Here is an 18244-nt window from a genome sequence, read left to right on the forward strand (position 1 = left end):
TGCTTCCCCGCAGCGCCCTGAGCTTCACGCCTCGGACAGCGCCTGGTACACTTTCCTGCTCTTCCCGTCGGGAGGTGGTATCCTCAGGGTACCCGGCCGCCCGTCCCAGGCCAATCGAATCGCACTCGGAGCCGAAAGAGGAGGGACGGAGTCAAGAAAGGGATATCCTTATTGGAGCGTTCGAAAAGCCCTGGGCAGAGAGGCGGGGACGCCGCGGATGGTGACCCCGCCCACCCCGCGATCACCATAGTAACCGAGAGGTCACTGCTCGGAGTTGGTTCCAGCGCTCTAGCCTTGCGCTGTCCCTCAAGAGGTGACCAGGTAAGGTAGAAGTCCTTTGTCCTGCATGCTTGATGCCTAAACTCAGCGGATCTGAGTAATATACACTTTTCTTGAAAGAGGAGCACATGAAAATGTGTCAGAGAAAAGTGAATTCGGGAGGAGCGGAAGGGTTTGATATCCAGGACTAATATAAATTTACAACCTTTCATACAATGTGCAATTCCTGGTAATCCAGGGAGTCCTTCAGCAAGATCTGCTTTTAGCTACCTCCAGATAGACTAAAGCTGCAAAATGAACTTTATTATAAAGAATATTTATTTCAGTGTAGACTGGATTCTACTTATAAATTTACCCCACCACCATGAGTCATTTAATGTTGGTGACTCCAGCCACAGATTGTCATATATATAGCACTTTTTCTTCCATTGTACTCTGCCTACAAACGACTAAATGCTCACATTACTTGGGGGTCTAGACTTCCAGCTCTTGTGGACGCTTGAGCTTTCTCTTAACCTAATTTCCCTAACAGAGCTTCCTCATATTTTCCCCATTTTAGATCCATGGAGCTCACCCTCGATGGACCCTTCGGTTAGGTGGTTCTGAAAAGTCCTCTTGTTTCTTCGCCAAACTCAGTAAGCTGCCTTACCTGAAACCAAAAATAGGGGTGTGAGGTATGAAAAATGGTTCTTACTCTGCAGGGTTTAATGTAGGACAAGCAGTTCTTTACATGCCAGATGGATTCTTGGAATGAAGCAGGCTACTCGGTTCCAGGTTCTTTCCTTCGTATGTTGTGTGTACTTTTAAATACTCCCCACTGCAAAGCTAATAGCTAACGTTACAGTAAGGCAAGCTAAAATCTTTACAAACTGCACAGCTGCTGGAGAGGGAGTTCCAAACAATCCACTCTGCCTCTTACTTCCAAAGAACAAGCCCCCTTATGTTCATTAATATTCCCAGCTCCTCTGTAGCCCATTTATGTGTCAGGTTTCTGATTCTTCTTTTGAGCCCCCATTATGGGTTACTCATAGTCATCATTGATTGGACTTTCTCTTTATTCTTAATGTGTTTTTCAAAACTGTCACCACATCCTTATATATTTTTGCATTCAGGAGCAAGAACAAACAGCCAATCTTCCATAATTCTCCAAAGATGAAGATGTAAAACCACAGAATTCTATCTGAAAGATACCTTCAGCTCTAAATTCCTTCCAGCTCTAAAATTCAATGATCCTGTGACTCACTATCAGGCCTCCTCCCTGTCTTCCTTCTAGGCTCGTAATCTTGACTAATCAGTCATGAGGATGAGGCTAATTAGCAACGGGGATTTATGGTTATTTCTAGCCCTCTCCAAACAATGAGTTATGTAAGCAATGCAACATATATAAAAATGTAAATAAAATTAAAGAAACACGCAAATAAAGGCAAATGGGATGTATGGGCTACGTAAACAAACGAGAACATAAAAACATAAATTAGAATTAAGAAAACAGTTAAACAAATGCCAGCAATTAGGAGTAAAACAACTTGTTAAATGTCTCACACCCGCAGCTGTTTTATGACACACACCTCTAAACCCATGGTCATTCAGTGATGTGGAAACTTGATACCATAATTCTGCATTAAGTGATTGGATTACATTGACCTTCTGCTTGGGAGGTTTCCCTTTTTGTTATCGTCAGTATGAGTTGCAGTAAAAGCCAGGGGGTCCTAGCAAGGATTCCTTCACAGACTTATTGACAACCACTATCGATTTAAAGCATAAATTCTTTTAGATTGGTTTCCAAGCCCCAATAAACAGTGTCACCTAATTCTGAATACCCCCACAATCTACTGTGTTTTTTCGAGTTTCTCACTTGGGATGTTGCCTTATCTCACTCAGCAATCTGAGTCACATGGTTGGTGCCTTCACAGATAATAGAACAGAACCTCTCTAAGTACCTAAATCCATCTTTGCTGTTTCTAAGACAGTGATTATTACAAAGTCAAAGGAAATGTAATTTATTTTTGGTGAGTGTACATTCATGTAAAATTAACAGTGAAAAAGTGGTGAAAACCAAGTAGGGGCCACTCTCTCATATTCATTCCTTTCCATGAGTTTGGTTCATATTAACGATACCATCACACCATCACCTCTACCAATACAGTGATCATCACAGCAGATGCCATTTTCATGAAGTCTCTCTGAGTGGGACATTGTGCTCCGTGTTCTTACTTCATCTTATTTCAATCTCACAACAGGCCAATCTAGGTGAAATTATTAAATATAAGGAAACAGACTGAAAGAGGGTAAGAAACTTATATAAGACCTCCAAGTCAGTTGGTATTAGACCTTGGATTCAAATCTTGATCTGTGTGGCTACAAAGCCCACCCTATGAAACACTGCCCCCCAAAAAATGTATATGTGTGTGTGTGTATATATATATATATATATATATATATATATATATATATATATAATTCAATCAAGGGCTTCTCTGGGTGACTCAGTAAATGCCTGAAATGCAGGAGACCCGGAGTTCAATCCCTGGGTCGGAAGATTCCCTGGAGAAGGGAATGGCCATCCACTCCAATATTCTTGCCTGGGGAATCCCATGGACAGAAGAACCTAGCTGGCTACAGTCCATAGGGTTGCAAACAGTTGGACACAACTGAGCGACTAACACAACAACATCGGATTAAAAATCACAAGGCTTTGACAGGTAAACTGTAAATTGATGAAAATAACCAAGCACTTAATAAAAAGAGGTTAACTCTATGAGAGATTAGAGAAATCTAGGTCTCATGGCAGTAGAGCAGGGAAATTGAAGAATAAAGCCCAGCAAGGCTATTCTTCATAGCCATCTAGGACCTTGCCTCTCTGAGGCTTTCCAGCCATGCCTGCCTTCACTAATCATCTGCTCTAAACTCTGGCTGAATATATTGCCTATAATAGGTAATTTACCACCATACTGGATGGACCTATGTTGTTTTCTCTCAATTCACCCGTTTCCTCACCTAGTTCATTTGCATGTTAAGGACAAAGTATATATTTTGAGATGGACCATCACATGACTGATTTGACTTTAAAAAACAAAAACTAAGATGTCGAGACTTCCCTGTTGGCCCAACGGCTAAGATTCTGAGCTCCCAATGCAGGGGGCCCAAGTTTGATCCCTGGTCAGGGAACTAGATCTCGTATGCTGCAACTAAGACCTGGCACAGTCCAATTAAAAAAAAAAAAAAAAAAAAACCTTAGATGTCTAAGAAGTCCTTTTGGGGAAACTGACTAAATCCTTATTCCCAAATATATCACTGCTCCATCACTTTGGGAATGATTCTTTAAAAGTGGTCTTTACAGTTGTTAGCACATGTTACCTGTGACAAATCTTCACTTCTGAAAATATATTTGACTGAGCAACCAAAGGATCAGTGAGACAACAGTTCACCCTCCTTTAAAAAATATTTATTTTAATTTATTTTTGACTGCATCGGATCTTAGTTGCAGCACACAGGTTCTTCATTGTGGTTCACAGGCTTCTCTCTAGTTGTGGTGTGCAGGCTTGATTGCCCCACCAGGGATCAAACCCAAGTCCCCTACATTGGTAGGTGGATTCTTAACCTCTGGACCACCCAGGATGTCCCTATGAGGTGCTTAAAAGAGAATAATTATTGGAATACATAATTTCTGAAAGGTTTGATAGAAAGCCCCATCTTTAATGTCCTTTCATTCCTCATAACACCTGGTAGAGTGCAGTCTCATGCATAGTAGACACTTGGGGCCAACACTGTCAATTGCTGTTATCCACTGGCCCACCTCCTTCCGTACTGGTAGAACCCTGATTATTCTGATGGCAATGTGCTCAGTCTCAGTCAAGTTCCAAGTTGAGTATGATCATCTCATCTCCTGCTTTCTGAACCTATCAGAGGGATAGATTTGTCTCCTGATTTAAAGGAAAAGGACAGTCTAAAAGAAGAGTCTAAGGAGATATGACAGCTAAATGTAAAATGGTGTCCCAGATTGGTTTCTGGAACAGAAAAGGGACATTTAGGTAAAAACTAAAGAAATCTGAATAAACTATGGACTTTTGTTAACAATAATATATCACTAATGGCTCATTAATTGTACATTAAACAAGCATACTGTATTATTATAAGATGTTAATAATAAGGGAAACCAGGTGGGAGATACTGGAGAACCCTCTGTACTATCTTATCATTTTTCTGTAAATATTCTAAAATAAAACATTATTAAAAATAAATATAAACTAAGTGGGGCAGAGAGATATGGAGAGCCTAGGTTCCTGATAAGGGCCTCCCCGGTGGCTCAGAGGTTAAAGCATCTGCCTGGAATGCGGGAGACCCGGGTTCGATCCCTGGGTCAGGAAGATCCCCTGGAGAAGGAAATGGCAACCCACTCCAGTACTCTTGCCTGGGGAATCCCGTGGAGGGAGGAGCCTGGTAGGCTACTATTCCACCGGGCCACAAAGAGTCGGACACTTCACTTTCACTTTCACTTAGGTTCCTGAAGACATTGTTGAGTATCTGAACAAAACTAAATTGCTAATTCTAGTTATGTGAGAAAATCTAATTTCTATTTTATTGTTCCTGAACTTCCCTGGTGATCCAGTGGTTAAAAATCTGCCTGTCAATGCAGAGAACATAGGTTCAATCCCTGGCCCAGGAAGATTCCACATGTCGTGGGGCAACTAAGCTCATTCGGTACAGCTACTGAGCCCATGTGCCCTAGTGCCCATGAGAAGCCAACAGAATGGGTAGAGAGTAGTCCCTACTTGCTGCAACTAGAGAAAGCCCTTGGAGAGCAACAAAGACACAGCACAGCCAAAAATAAATGAAGAATTAAAAAAAAAAAACCCTTAAAATCATAAAAATAAATAATAATAAAATTCCTATTGGTTGGGTTTTCCACTACTTCCAGCAAATCTAATCTCACACTGTTAATATATAAAGGATGGAAAGATGGAAGAATAGCCTAACACAGTGCCTGATGTAAAATATGATCTCCTACAGGTCAGAAGATATAACCCAAAAAATATCTGATCTTTGTCCTAGGTCCCTAGGGAGATAACTTCTAAAATCTTTGAAATTTGCCAAGATATAGGAGTGTCTATCATGGAGGAGGAAATGGCAACCCACTCCAGTATTCTTGCCTGGAATATCCCATGGACAGAGGAGCCTTGTGGACTATAGTCCATGGGGTCACAAAGAATGGGACACGACTGAGTCACTGAGCACAGCAGGATTATCTTTGTTAGGCCCCTCGTTCGCACCCAAGTTTATGCTAACAAGAAGACTCAGGATTAGGAGCTGATCAACAGAAAGACCAACCATGTAACAAGAGGTTTGGGGCTTTAAACCAGCTTATCCTCCCAGGAAGGAAAGGGAACTGGAGATGAAGTTCAGTCCTGTGGCCAATGAATCAACCAATCATGCCTACATAATGAAACCCTAATAAAAACCCTATATACCAAAACTCACTGGAGCTTCCTGGTTGGTAAACACACTGACACTGTGGGGAGAGAGCCTGCATTCAGGACCTTGACCTATGTGTCTCTTCATGTGACTGGTCCTGATTTATATCCTTTACAATAAACCTATAATTATAAGTGTAGTGCTTTTCAGAGTTCTCTGTCCTTCCAGATAGAATTGAACCTGAGGGAGTCATGGGAACACCCAAACTTGTAGCAAGTTGGTCAAAAGTGCAGGTGGTCTGGGGAACCTTGAACTTGCAGCTGTCATCTGAAGTGAGGGCAGTCTTATTGGTCTCTGGATTAATTAGCTATTGCTATGTAATAAAGTACCCAAAACTTGAATGTTTAAAACAACAAACAGTTATTATCTTAAAGTTTTGTATGTTAAGAATTTGGATATAATTTAGCTGGGTGCCTCTGACCTAGGCGCTCTCGAAAGGCTTCAAACAAGGTGACACCCAGGGCTTATAGTCACTTCAAAGCTCGCCAGGAGGAGGATCCACTTCCTAGCTCATTCACATGGCTATTGACTGCTCTCAGGTGCTCAATGACTGTTGGCCGGAAACATCAGTACCTCAATCTCTGGGTCTCTCCATAGGACAGCTCACAACATGATTGCTGGCTTCCAAAAGAGTGAGGAAGCCAGAGAGCAAGAAAGGGCAGGCAAGAGGGAAGTCGGTCTTTTTTTTTTTTTAGTTGTGGGATGCAGACTCTTTAGTTGCAGCATGTGCGATCTAGTTCCCCAACCAGGGATCAAACCCAGGCCCCCTGTACAGAGCACAGAGTCCTAGCTAGTGGACCACCAGGGGAGTCTCAGAAGTCAGTCTTCTTATAACCTCATTTCATAAGTGGCATACTAACACTTCTGCTGTGTTCTCTTTATTTGAAGCAAGTCACTAGATCTAACCTACACTCCAGGGGAAGAGGATGACTCAGAACATGATTATCAGGAGGTAAGTGTCACTGGGAGCTGCTATGGACTGTGCCTATCCCCAAATTAGTAAATTGAAGCCATGACCCATAATGTGTTAGCATTAAGAGGTGAGGCCTTTGGAAGGCTGCTGCTGCTGCTGCTAAGTCACTTCAGTCGTGTCTGACTCTGTGCGACCCCGTAGACAGCAGCCCACCAGGCTCTGCCGTCCCTGGGATTCTCCAGGCAAGAACACTGGAGGCAGTCAGATTTAAATGAGGTCATGAAGGTGGGGACTCCAGGTTGAGATTAATACCCTTATGAGAAAAGGAAGAGGACTTCGCTGTTGGCGCAGTGGTAAGCAGTCTGCCAACCAATGCAGTATGTGTGTGCGCATGCGCTCAGTCATGTCCAACTCTGTGACCCCATGGACTGCAGCCCGCCTGGCTCCTCTGTGCATGGGATTCTCCTAGCAAAAATACTTTATCTGTTGAGCCATTGGGGAAGCCATACAGAAGTGGCTAAATGTCTAATTGTTGAGTAAATGCGGGTTTGATCCCTGGTAGAGGAACTAAGGGCTTCCCAGGTGGCGCTTGTGGTAAGGAACCCACCTGCCAATGCAGGAGATGTAAGACAGGTGGATTCTATCCCTCGGAAGATCCCCTGGAGGAGAAAATGGTAACCCACTCGAGTATTCTTGCCTGGAGAATCCCATGGACAGAGAAGCCTGGCAGGCTACAGTCTATGGGGTCGCAAAGTGTCGTACAGACTGAAGCGACTTAGCACACACGCATGGGGAACTAAGATCCCACATGCCTTAGAGCAACTAGCCTGCGTGTTGCAACTACTGAGCGTGTGATCCACGAGAGAAGTCCGCATAACCAGCATAGCCACCAAAAAAAAAAAAAAGAGAGATACCAGAGCTTCCCCTCTCTGCCATGTGAGAATACAGAGGGAAGGCAGTCATCTGCAAGCCAGGTAGAGGGCTCTTATCAGAATCCCACATGCTGGCATCTCTCAGGTTTCCCCAGCTTCAGAACTGTGAGAAATGAATGACTGTGGTTTATACCACCCAAGCTAAAGTATTTTGTTACAGCAGTTCAACCTGACCAAGGGAGGCATCATCCTCCAAATTTAATTCTCAACGCCAGGTCAGATCATGGCATGACCCTTGCCCCATCTCACATTGGATCTGCCTCTGTGATGTGCTTCTTAGCCAGGCCTTCAAGGCCCTAAATAAGCTCTCCCAGTTCTGTCTCTCTAGCCATCTTCCCCCCTGTTCCCATATGCTCAATGTGTTAATCAGTCCTAATGCCCCACACTTAGAGAGTTCTTCCTTTTCCTTATACTGTTCCCTTCAGTAGAATGCATACCCAACGTTTACCCTCTTCAATAATGCTGTCTAACCTGTTTCACTTACAGTATCTCTACCAAGCCTCAAAATAGCTCAAAGATCTTAAGACAAGTCATATGAAACCAGTGTTGTAGATAAGACTCAGAAAATAACAAGCTACTGACACTTATTGAGCACTTAGTTTGCGGCAGGCACTGTGCTAATGGTTTCTCATGCTTGATCTAGTTAAACCCTCATGACAACCCTATGAACTGGGCATTGACCTCCCTACTCATTGTTAGAGAAACTGAGACCTAGAGATGTCAAATAACTTGACTGAGGCCACGTGGCTGGTGAATGAACTATGACTCAAGCAAGCCTTCTGGCTCAGCATTCTTGCGAATAACCCCCATGTTACGCTGCCTATAAGGGGGTTATGTTACCTATCCTAAGATCCCCCCATTACTAAGTGACAGAGTGGAACTGGAACTAGAAATTTCCAACCATTTCCACCATACATATTGCCTCCCTGCTCTAGTGTCGCCACTAGAAACCCTTTTTAAGCCCCAAAAGGAAGTAAATCCTTCATTTTGAGTTCCAAGTATCACTCAGGTTCTTATAAATGTGTACCCTTTTTTTTAAAATTGTATTTAAATAGACATAACATCATTTTAACCATTTAAAAATCTTTATTTCAGCCAATAGCATTGAGCACATTCACACTGATGGGCCCATCCCCAGTATCCACCTCCAGAACTTTTCCATCTTTCAAAACTGAAACTCTGTACCCATTGAACTCTCACTCCCCGTCACTCCTCCCCCCAGCCCCTGGCCACCACTGGCTTATGTATCTATAAATTTGCAATAAGTACCTTACATAAATGGAATCATACAATATTTTGTCCTTTTGTGACTGGCTTATTTCAGTTAGTGTAAAATCTTAAAGGTTCATCCATGCTGTAGCATTTCCTGTAGAGTTTCTTCCTTTTTAAGGCTGGATAATAGTCCATCCATGTGTCTATATCACATTTTGTTTATTCATTCATCCATCAAAGGACTGCTTGGTTGTTTTCACATTTTAGCTATCATAAATAATGCTGTTACAAACAGGAGTGTTCAAGTGTCTGAGTTCTTGCTTTCATTTTTTTCCTGTATATACCTGTAAGTAGAATTGCTGGATCATGTGGTAATTCCATTTCAAAGTTTTATCAGGAACTGCCTTACTATTTTCCATAGAGGCTGTACTTTTTAATGTAGCTTCTAGTAATGTATCTTATATACTCTACACCTTGAAAAAAAGCTCTTTTGATATTCGATACCTGACAAATACCTAGTTGTTGCTAATTGGTAGCTAATTGATGCTTAAGAAACATTTTTTTTAACTAAAGAATCACAAAATCACTATCTTGAAACAAAGAAATCTGCTTTTATTTGAAACAGACTAAAATTTTCAGATAAGATCTAAACAGTTGCTGAACAGCGTGCCTAGAGAGATTTTTTTTTTTAAGCTGATACATAAATCCAGAGTTTCATTTCTTAAAACCAAGTGGTCCCACAGTATATTTCTTTTTCTCTCACTAGCTTCTTGTCAAGATTTTGTTCATCTTGTAGTCCCGTTTCTTTTCTAGGCTTACAATAAAACTGATTTAAAGTAAAAGTTTCTTTAAGAATTATGCTACAATATGCTGATCTGAAAATAAATTTTCTAAAAAAAATTTTTTTAACCATAAGGGGGCCATCAAAGATTTCCTGGTGATGTTATGCACCAGTTATAAACTTCCTTCTGTCAGAAGCAAGTAGATGATACTTTTGATTATCTTCTATTTTGAATTTCTAGGTCAGATTTTAATGCAGAAAAGATTAAAATGCACTCAAACACCTTTCATTTTATTATTATAATTAATAACTGTGTTATGGGAGAAAGTAATATTCAAGTGTATATTCAAGATTTTAGTTTTTAGAAACAGTCTCATGGAATATTTTCATTATAATATTCTTCCTATTTTGTTGCTACTCATTAGCACAGTAAGATGGAAAGAGGAAAGGAGATGAAATAAATAAATGATCCTTACAAAGCTATAAGATAGTAAAAAAAAAAGTTAGATATTTGCCTAAAATTACATTTTCTACATCTTGGGAATGTTGGTCACCTGTGATTATTCAGGGCTGTAAAATCATGTCATTTAACTGCTCAACACAACACTACTTCCTCTTAAACTTCACATCTATCCTTATGTGTCCCTATAACCACGTTTCCTATGCCAGAGCCCAACTCTCCTAGCCGTAGCTTATCAGACCAGCAGTGAGCATTTGACTGGAGCTAACCCCAACCATTTCTCTTCTGAGAAACTGATGCCCTTGCATCTGGAAGACACTGATTTGTTTGCTGGCTATTTGAATCGAGGACATGTAACCCCCAGACCTCCAAGTCAGTATGTTTAGTCAATAGCAAAGCGAGAAGCCGAAAAAACCACTTATAAACAGAACAGTCTCAGAAAGAAGAAAACAGTGCAGCCCGTAAAAGAGGGAGGCTGGGGACAAGGTAGACAAGGAGCTGGACAGCTCCAGGGTCCTGAAGGCTGTGCAGTTTCTGGTTCTACGTTGTTGGGGAGTCTTTCAAGAGCCCCATTCTTTTTTGGCTTCACAGGATCTTCATGGTTGTGGCTTGTGGGGATCTTTGATCTTCACTGTGGCATGTGAACTCTTAGTTGCAGCATGCAGGATCTAGTTCCCTGATCAGGGATCAAACCTGGGCCCCCTGCATTGGGAGTGCAGAGTCTTGGCTATTAGACCACCAGGGAAGTCCCAAGAGCCCCATTCTTAACTGAGCCCCTACAACCTGGCTCCCAATAGATGACTCAACTTTGAATTAGGCGTAATTTGACTCAGGAGTCAGGGAAGTGGGTTAAGCTTGAGGATGAAGCTGGTGGAGCATGATCAGGGAGGTCCTGGGGAATTTGGGTAAGAAGAACTGGGGAACAGCAGAAGCAGAGATTTACTGATGAGAAAGATGAAGGCTTGAGGAGAGGGTGACAAATTCAGTTGTTGGAGCCTGTGGAGCCTGCGGAATGACCCGGGGGCGATGTCCGGTGGGCAGTTGCGGATCTAATGCTCAGGCAAGATGTCCGCACTAGAAAGAGAGATTTAGGAATTATTAACATCTCGATGGTGTTAATAGTCATGACAGTGAATGAGATCACACGGAAAGAGTGTGAGAAGTGAGAAAAATGAGGATCTGTGACAGAGCACCAATAATTTAGGGACAGATGGAGAAAAAAAGGAGCCACTGTAAGGTGGGAGAAAGACTAGAAAGCACAGCAGCACAGAAACTAAGGGTGTTTTAAGAAGAGAGAAGTCAACGGTTCAGCTGAGTTATGGTCAAAGAGGCGTCCGCTGAATTTAAAGACATGGTGAGCATTGGCGCCCTGGTGAAAGGTTTTAGTGGAGATGGGGGGTGTGGCAGATGTTCATTGGGGTCACCAAAGGAATGATTTTGTAGGGGGAACTGCAGACTGGAAGTTGACAGCTTTTTGGAGAAACTCACCTGACAAGCAGAGAAGGAAATGGCACCCCACTCCAGTACTCTTGCCTGGAAAATCCCAAGGACAGAGGAGCCTGGTAGGCTATAGTCCATGGGTCGCAAAGAGCCAGATACAACTGAGTGACTTCACTTTCACTTTTCACTTTCATGCACTGGAGAAGGAAATGGCAACACACTCCAGTGTTCTTGCCTGGAGAATCCCAGGGACAGGGGAGCCTGGTGGGCTGCCGTCTATGGGGTCACATAGAGTCAGACACGACTGAGCGAGTTAGCAGCAGCAGCAGCAGCAGCACCTGGCAAGCAGAGGAGAGCTAGAGGGCAGGAACTGGAAGGCCACATGGACTTGCGAACCTGTAGGGGGTATGAAAGAGAATGAAGACCTCACAGGTAGGAGCTTGTAGTAGGAGATATGGAGAGGTGGACGCTTGATGAATGAAGTTCTGAGTAGAGAGGGTGATGTCCATGCCCAGGGAGACGCTGCTCTTGGTCGTGATTCCTATGGGAGAGAAGGGAAGAAAGCAGGAGGGACTGGGGGTGGGGCGGGGAGAAGTCGAACTTCAATGTCGAACAATTGACAGCCTGAGCCAAACCCACGGGAACCTTTTGAACTAAAATAGGCCTTCGGAGTTGTCCAGAGCTGGGCCCCGAGGGCTGGGCCTTTATACTGCTGTATCCATCAGTCCTAGAATGTCAGCTGTCCTGCCAGAGAAGGGCATGACCTTGGATGAGGTGGCTCTCTGCTGCAGAGGGAATCGCTAAATGGGCCTGACAGCAGATGATTGCCTCTGGATGGCGTTCCCAGCAACCATGGCAACCAGCCTTCCAGTGAAGGGGGAGCCTGGCAACACTACACAGGGTCCCCTACATCCCTTCACCAAAAAGCATTAGGTTTAAGCTCCTTGGCCCTATGTTCAACCTTCTCCATCATCTGGTCTCTGCCCACTTCTCCCAGCTTCTCTCCAACCTTATCTTAGAGCCCAGTTCTTCCCTTTGATCCCTCCATGCCTTTTCACCCCTCAATCTAAAATGATTCTGATCTTATCTGATTCCATCTCCAAAAATCCATCTCAAATGTCTCTTTTCTGGAAATGCTTCCCTGATTCTCCCAGATAAGAGTACTAAGTCTCCCTTGTCTCACCTACCTTCTATATATTTCTATTTTTGCACTTTGTTGTTGTTCAGTCACTAAGTCATGTCTGACTTTTTGCGATCCCATGAACTGCAGCAGCCAGGCCTCCCTGTCCTTCACTATCTCCTGGAGTTTGCTCAAACTCATGTCCATTGAGTCAGTGATGCCATCCAACCATTTCATCCTTTGTCATCCCCTTCTCCTCCTGCCTTCAATCTTTCCCAGCATCAGGGTCTTTTCCAATGAGCCAGCTCTTCGCATTAGGTAGCCAAAGTATTGGAGCTTCAGTTTCAGAATCAGTCCTTCTAGTGAATTCAGGGTTGATTTCCTTTAGGATTGACTGGTTTGATATCCTTGCTGTCCAAGGGACTCTGAAGAGTCTTCTCCAGCACCACACTTTGAAAACATCAGTTCTTTGGCACTCAGCCTTCTGTATGGTCCAACTCTCAAATCCATACATTACTACAGGAAAAGCCATCGCTTTGACTATATGGATCTTTTTGCACCTAATTACCCTATATTGTGAGTTATCTCTCTCCCCGACTAGATTGTGAGTTCTCTGAGTGCAGGAACACTATGTGAATGATCTCAGTGTCTCCATCTAGGCAGAGAGGAAGAACTGAATTACCAATATTCAAATGAATATGAGAATGAACTTATGAACAGATGAATGAATTATTGAGTTGGCAGAGTTTGAGCTCAGTGGCCTGACTAATCTGATGGCTGATGCCAGGGAGGGTGAGCAGCCATCTGAACAATAATATCCAATGGGCATGGTGGGCCCTGTTTCAGCCCATCTTGTGTTGATAGCCAAGGGGTCCTCTCTGGTGGTTGGGACCAATAGGATTTCTGGGAAGTTGTGATCCACAAAGGCGGCAGGACTATCACTCTGAGGAGGAAGGAGAATGGAAAGGGATGAGGAGCTATTCCATCTCACTGGAAGTAAGACTTCAGCTGTTGGCCATGAGTACAAAGATGGATACAGCCATGTAGGGGCCTAGAGTAGTCCAGGGCTGATAGTGTGGGACCCAGGTCACAGCCTTGGGTTAAAGGTATCATCTGGTACCAGTGAGTTTGGGGAGGGGAGATGAAAGCAGGAGGACAGGTAGGTCTAGGGCTCCCCCAGGCCCACTGCATGCTTGGCTCGAGAAGACAAATCCTAGATTCATTAGGTCCTGTTAAGTCTGCACCTGGGTACTTCTGAGCCTGCTTGGGGTGGGGTTTCAGTATTGGCAGGTCCTTCCCTCTTCACTTCCCTCCACAAATACTTATTGCCTGCAAGCATTTTTAAATTTAATTTTCATAAGACTCCTCCCCCTTAAAAAATTTTGGCCACACCCCGAGGCATGCAAGACCTTAGTTCTCTGACCAGCGTTTGAACCCATGCTCCTGCATTGGAAGGCAGAATCTTAACCCCTGGACTGCCAGAAAAGTTCCACACAGAACCCTTTAACATTGTTATTTATTTTGTATTTTAAAAACACTGATATAGAACTGACCAGGTGCCAGGCACTGTTCTTAGCCCTTTACAAACATTAATGTATTTGACATTCATAACAGTCCTGAGAGGTCAATAGGTACTTATCCTGTTTTACAGTTCAAGAAATGGAGGCACGGGGCTTGAGTTTATGTAGCTAGTAAGTAAAAAGTTGTTTGCATTTTATAGACACAGGGTTTACTCATTCATTCATCAAGTGGTTATTGATTGCTTCCCATGGACAAGACGCTGTACGAGGCTGTAGTGTACAGTACTGAAAAAGGCAGAGGAAGTCCAGCCTTTAAGATGATCAGTCTTGTGTCCTGAGTTCTATCCCACTATGGCTCAGTGATTGCAGGTGTTCTCCAGGGATACACCCTGCTAATCTGTCTAGAAATTCTTTATGTTTAAGCCACCTGAATGGTAGTGATATTGTCCTTGAGTACTTGGCTTATCTCTACTCAGCTGGCTCTCTTGTAGGATGAAAGCAGAACCCCATCCCTGGAAATGAATGGAATACTTGGTTTCCAGCCCTATCTTCCAGCTTCTGTCCATACTGTCTCCTCCACCTAGAACACCATCTCCAACCATTCATCTTTGTCAACAACTCTGGCAATAGCAGTTTTCAACACATCTCTGACTGCCCTCAGCCCCACTATGATAACAAACTTAGTGAATGCTTACAGAGGACATCATCTCAATTAATTCTCACAACAATCCTATTAGAAAGACCTTACTGTCTCCATATTGTAAATAAGAAAACCCAAAGCTCTACAAAACCAAAGAATAGACCCAAGGTCACCCAGCTAGTAAGTAACAGAGCTGAGATTTGAACCCATGTCTGTTTGACTCTAAAGACCAAGCAGGGGTTTTTTTTCTTTCTTTTTTCCATTCTGTTTTATTGCATTAGAAATTTATTTCCTTCACATATACAGAATATAAAACCTATCTTCACAATGAATTATGCCTCTCTGCTCTCATTTTTTCACACAAAAATTAATGGCCACTTCCTGAAAAAAACTGAAATAAATCCAGAGGCCCACACCCTTTACCAGGGCTCTACACTGCCGCTACTTTAGCTTTTGTTTCTGCAATCCTTGGATCATGAACGTATATTCCACAATTATGCAGTTGCTTATGGTCTTCAGTTGTTTCATGTGTGAATTTGTTTGCTCAGCTTGGTTTTTATCCCCTATGATGCACACGGTAAATGCATAATAAATGTTTGTTGAATGAATAGATTTTACATGTATCTTGCTGAAATATACACAGTTCTGTTTGATTCACTAGAGTGGCATACCCGAACAAGAAATAATTTTTCTTAATGTGTCCCTTATAAATTGAACCCAACCATATTTGATTAATTTCACATCATGCATTTTTATTGCACCAATCACTCTGGTATCAGGTCATATTTATTTTAAAAACAGATTCACAAAGGGTGCAGGGCTGGAGTGACAGTGTAAATATGTTAATAATAAAAATAATACTAAAGATATTTTACTGGAAACTCTCGCATGCTAATGATGAGTAAGTGCATTCTACAGAAATATGTTTTATTTACATGGCAATTAATTTCAAAAAGATTCAGATCCTATACCATGTCCTGTATAAGATAATGAAAACTAAAAATTGGATATTCAGGCAATAAAACTACAAGTACAAAAATCACCTTAAAGCCCTTTCGCGTCTGAGTTAGAACAAAAGCCCAATCACTGAAAATGGTGCCATTGTCGGCTCAAATGCGTCCAAATTAGGAAGAGCCTCCTGCGTAGCCGTGGCGATTTTGCGCCGCGCAGAGCACGCGTGCACCCTGTACAGATCTCTCGATGCAAAACACCACCTCTTAGCCAGTGACCGAAGAGCCTTGGCACCTTCAATCATGCAACGAAAGGCTCTGGGGGTTTCTTGTTGAGGAGAAAAGCAAAGTCTTTCATGTCAACGCGCACTGTGGGATGTGTGAGCATTTCCCTAGTTAGGTATTTGGCCGGATCTTAGGATCCAGCTCAAAAGGAAATGCATTCTCATACTCTATTCAAACCATAAGAAAAAAAATTTTTAAATGTGCTTCATTTGGTATTTCAGATATTGTAGGAAAGCGTGCATGCTTATGCACCCTTTGGGGAAAGATGCCTATTTCTGTAATAGGATTTATAAAGTTGACTCTGCCCGCTTTGTATCCGAGAGGGAAAGAAGCAGATGCTGCCGCGCGATCAGGCACCACCGGGATCTTCACGTCAGTGTAAAATGGTTGCGATTTTCCCTCATTTATTGAGGACCGACCTGCCATGATGTAGCAGACACCAGACTTGTGGCTAGAACCATTTGGCGTATTAAACAAATCTTATTTGTAGCTTTGGTTTAAAAATTAAAATTTTAATTACCAAAACAAAAAAGAGGGTATGTTGGCTTGAGATAGTGCATTTTTACCTTTCTCTAACAGTAATGATTTCATCGTAAAAGAAATGCTATAAACTACCACAACTTTCATCAAACACACACACACAACAAACCAAAACAAATAGAAAGGGACAAATTGGGCCTTTAAAAAATCTCACAGCCTAGCAGCCATATTATATCCTGAGGACCAGAATCAGGGAGAAGAAAGTGACAGAAAATACAGTATAAGAGCTTTTTGTTATAAGCCTTTGGGTCTTAAAATTAATCTCTGTGCACAATTACTTTGAGAAAAATAAAATTTTAATTTAGGAATAAAATAATAAAGTAATCTACATTAAGTGAGAAAAATTAAAGTAAAATGTAGCATAGGAAAACTTGATAAGGTTTAAATGTTTTGTGGTTTACCATCATCTGCTTCCAGTTAGAAACCATTTACTCTCTGGGTATTCTTTTCAGGGGGCTTGAAAATGGATAGGGGGAAGATGACTATTTCTACTCAGGAAAGTCTGTATTTCTGCTGCTGCTGCTGCTCCTGCTAAGTCGTTTCAGTCGTGTCCAACTCTGTGTGACCCCATAGATGGCAGCCTACCAGGCTCCCCCATACCTGGGATTCTCCAGGCAAGGACACTGGAGTGGGTTGCCATTTCCTTCTCCAATGCATGAAAGTTAAAAGTGAAAGTGGAAAGTGAAAGTGAAGTAGCTCAGTCATGTCCGACCCTCAGCGACCCCATGGACTGCAGCCTACCAGGCTCCTCCATCCATGGGACTTTCCAGGCAAGAGTACTGGAATGGGGTGCCATTGCCTTCTCTGCTGTATTTCTAAAGGATGTTTAATATACAGTGACTCATACAACTTCTGTTTAAACATCTACCTGATCTTCACAAGGTCTTTATATGGGACAGATAGGCATTTTATAGTTACGAGATGAAGCTTTCAGAACATCTGAGTTTAAATACTCGCTTTGCAGGTGATCTTGAACAATTTGCTTCTCTAAGCCTCAGTTCTGCATCTCTGAAATGGGTACAACAATGGCAACCCACTCCAGTGCTCTTGCCTGGAGAATCCCAGGGACGGAGGAGCCTGGTGGGCTGCCATCTCTGGGGTCGCACAGAGTCGGACACGACTGAAGTGACTTAGCAGCAGCATAGCAGCTACTGCTTAGGGTCAGTGTTACCTTCAGAGGACATGGGTACATGCAAAAGTGATTTAATTATTCCATAAATGTGAGAGGGAAATTTTAAGGCAAGTTTTAAATTCCTATTCTGGTTTTATAGCGTGTTGTATGCACAAATCCAAACCACACTATTTTCTTGTGATAATGAAGTTCTGATACTTTATTCCCCTTCTCACTTCTAGAGTGTCCTCTGCAGGCATTGTTTCCGTTTGTCCTCTAAGCAACATGTTTCTTCCATGCTGCCTTCTGGCTCCTGAAAGGTAATCTGCAATGGTCAGCACAAGCAATGTTTTACCCAGAATTGATAACATGGAAAAATTCACATTCAGTGTGTTCATGCTTTTTTAGTTTTTAATGACACTACCAGTTAAGAGAAGCAACTTGCTTTTCCTGAATGTGAGCAGAGCATTAAACTAAATTGTTCTTTAGGTTGCCACAGCTGAGTTGCCTGACTCTTCTACTCCCATCCCCAGGTTGGGGCGAGTTCCTTGGGGCAGTGGTGGGGCTCTGGCTAAGGCGGGGGTTTTTA

At 42.6% G+C, this 18244-nt stretch overlaps 1 long non-coding RNA gene across 1 annotated transcript; it reads left to right on the forward strand.

The window, feature by feature from the left end:
• Positions 1-66: 66 nt before the first annotated feature.
• On the forward strand, positions 67-17976 carry LOC138436608 (uncharacterized). Its single transcript, XR_011255495.1, has 4 exons — positions 67-321; positions 839-914; positions 6640-6703; positions 17898-17976. It is a non-coding gene; the product is annotated as an uncharacterized lncRNA (long non-coding RNA).
• Positions 17977-18244: the final 268 nt, after the last annotated feature.

This window comes from Ovis canadensis, chromosome 3 (assembly GCF_042477335.2).
Source record: "Ovis canadensis isolate MfBH-ARS-UI-01 breed Bighorn chromosome 3, ARS-UI_OviCan_v2, whole genome shotgun sequence".
NCBI classification, from domain to species: domain Eukaryota; kingdom Metazoa; phylum Chordata; class Mammalia; order Artiodactyla; family Bovidae; genus Ovis; species Ovis canadensis.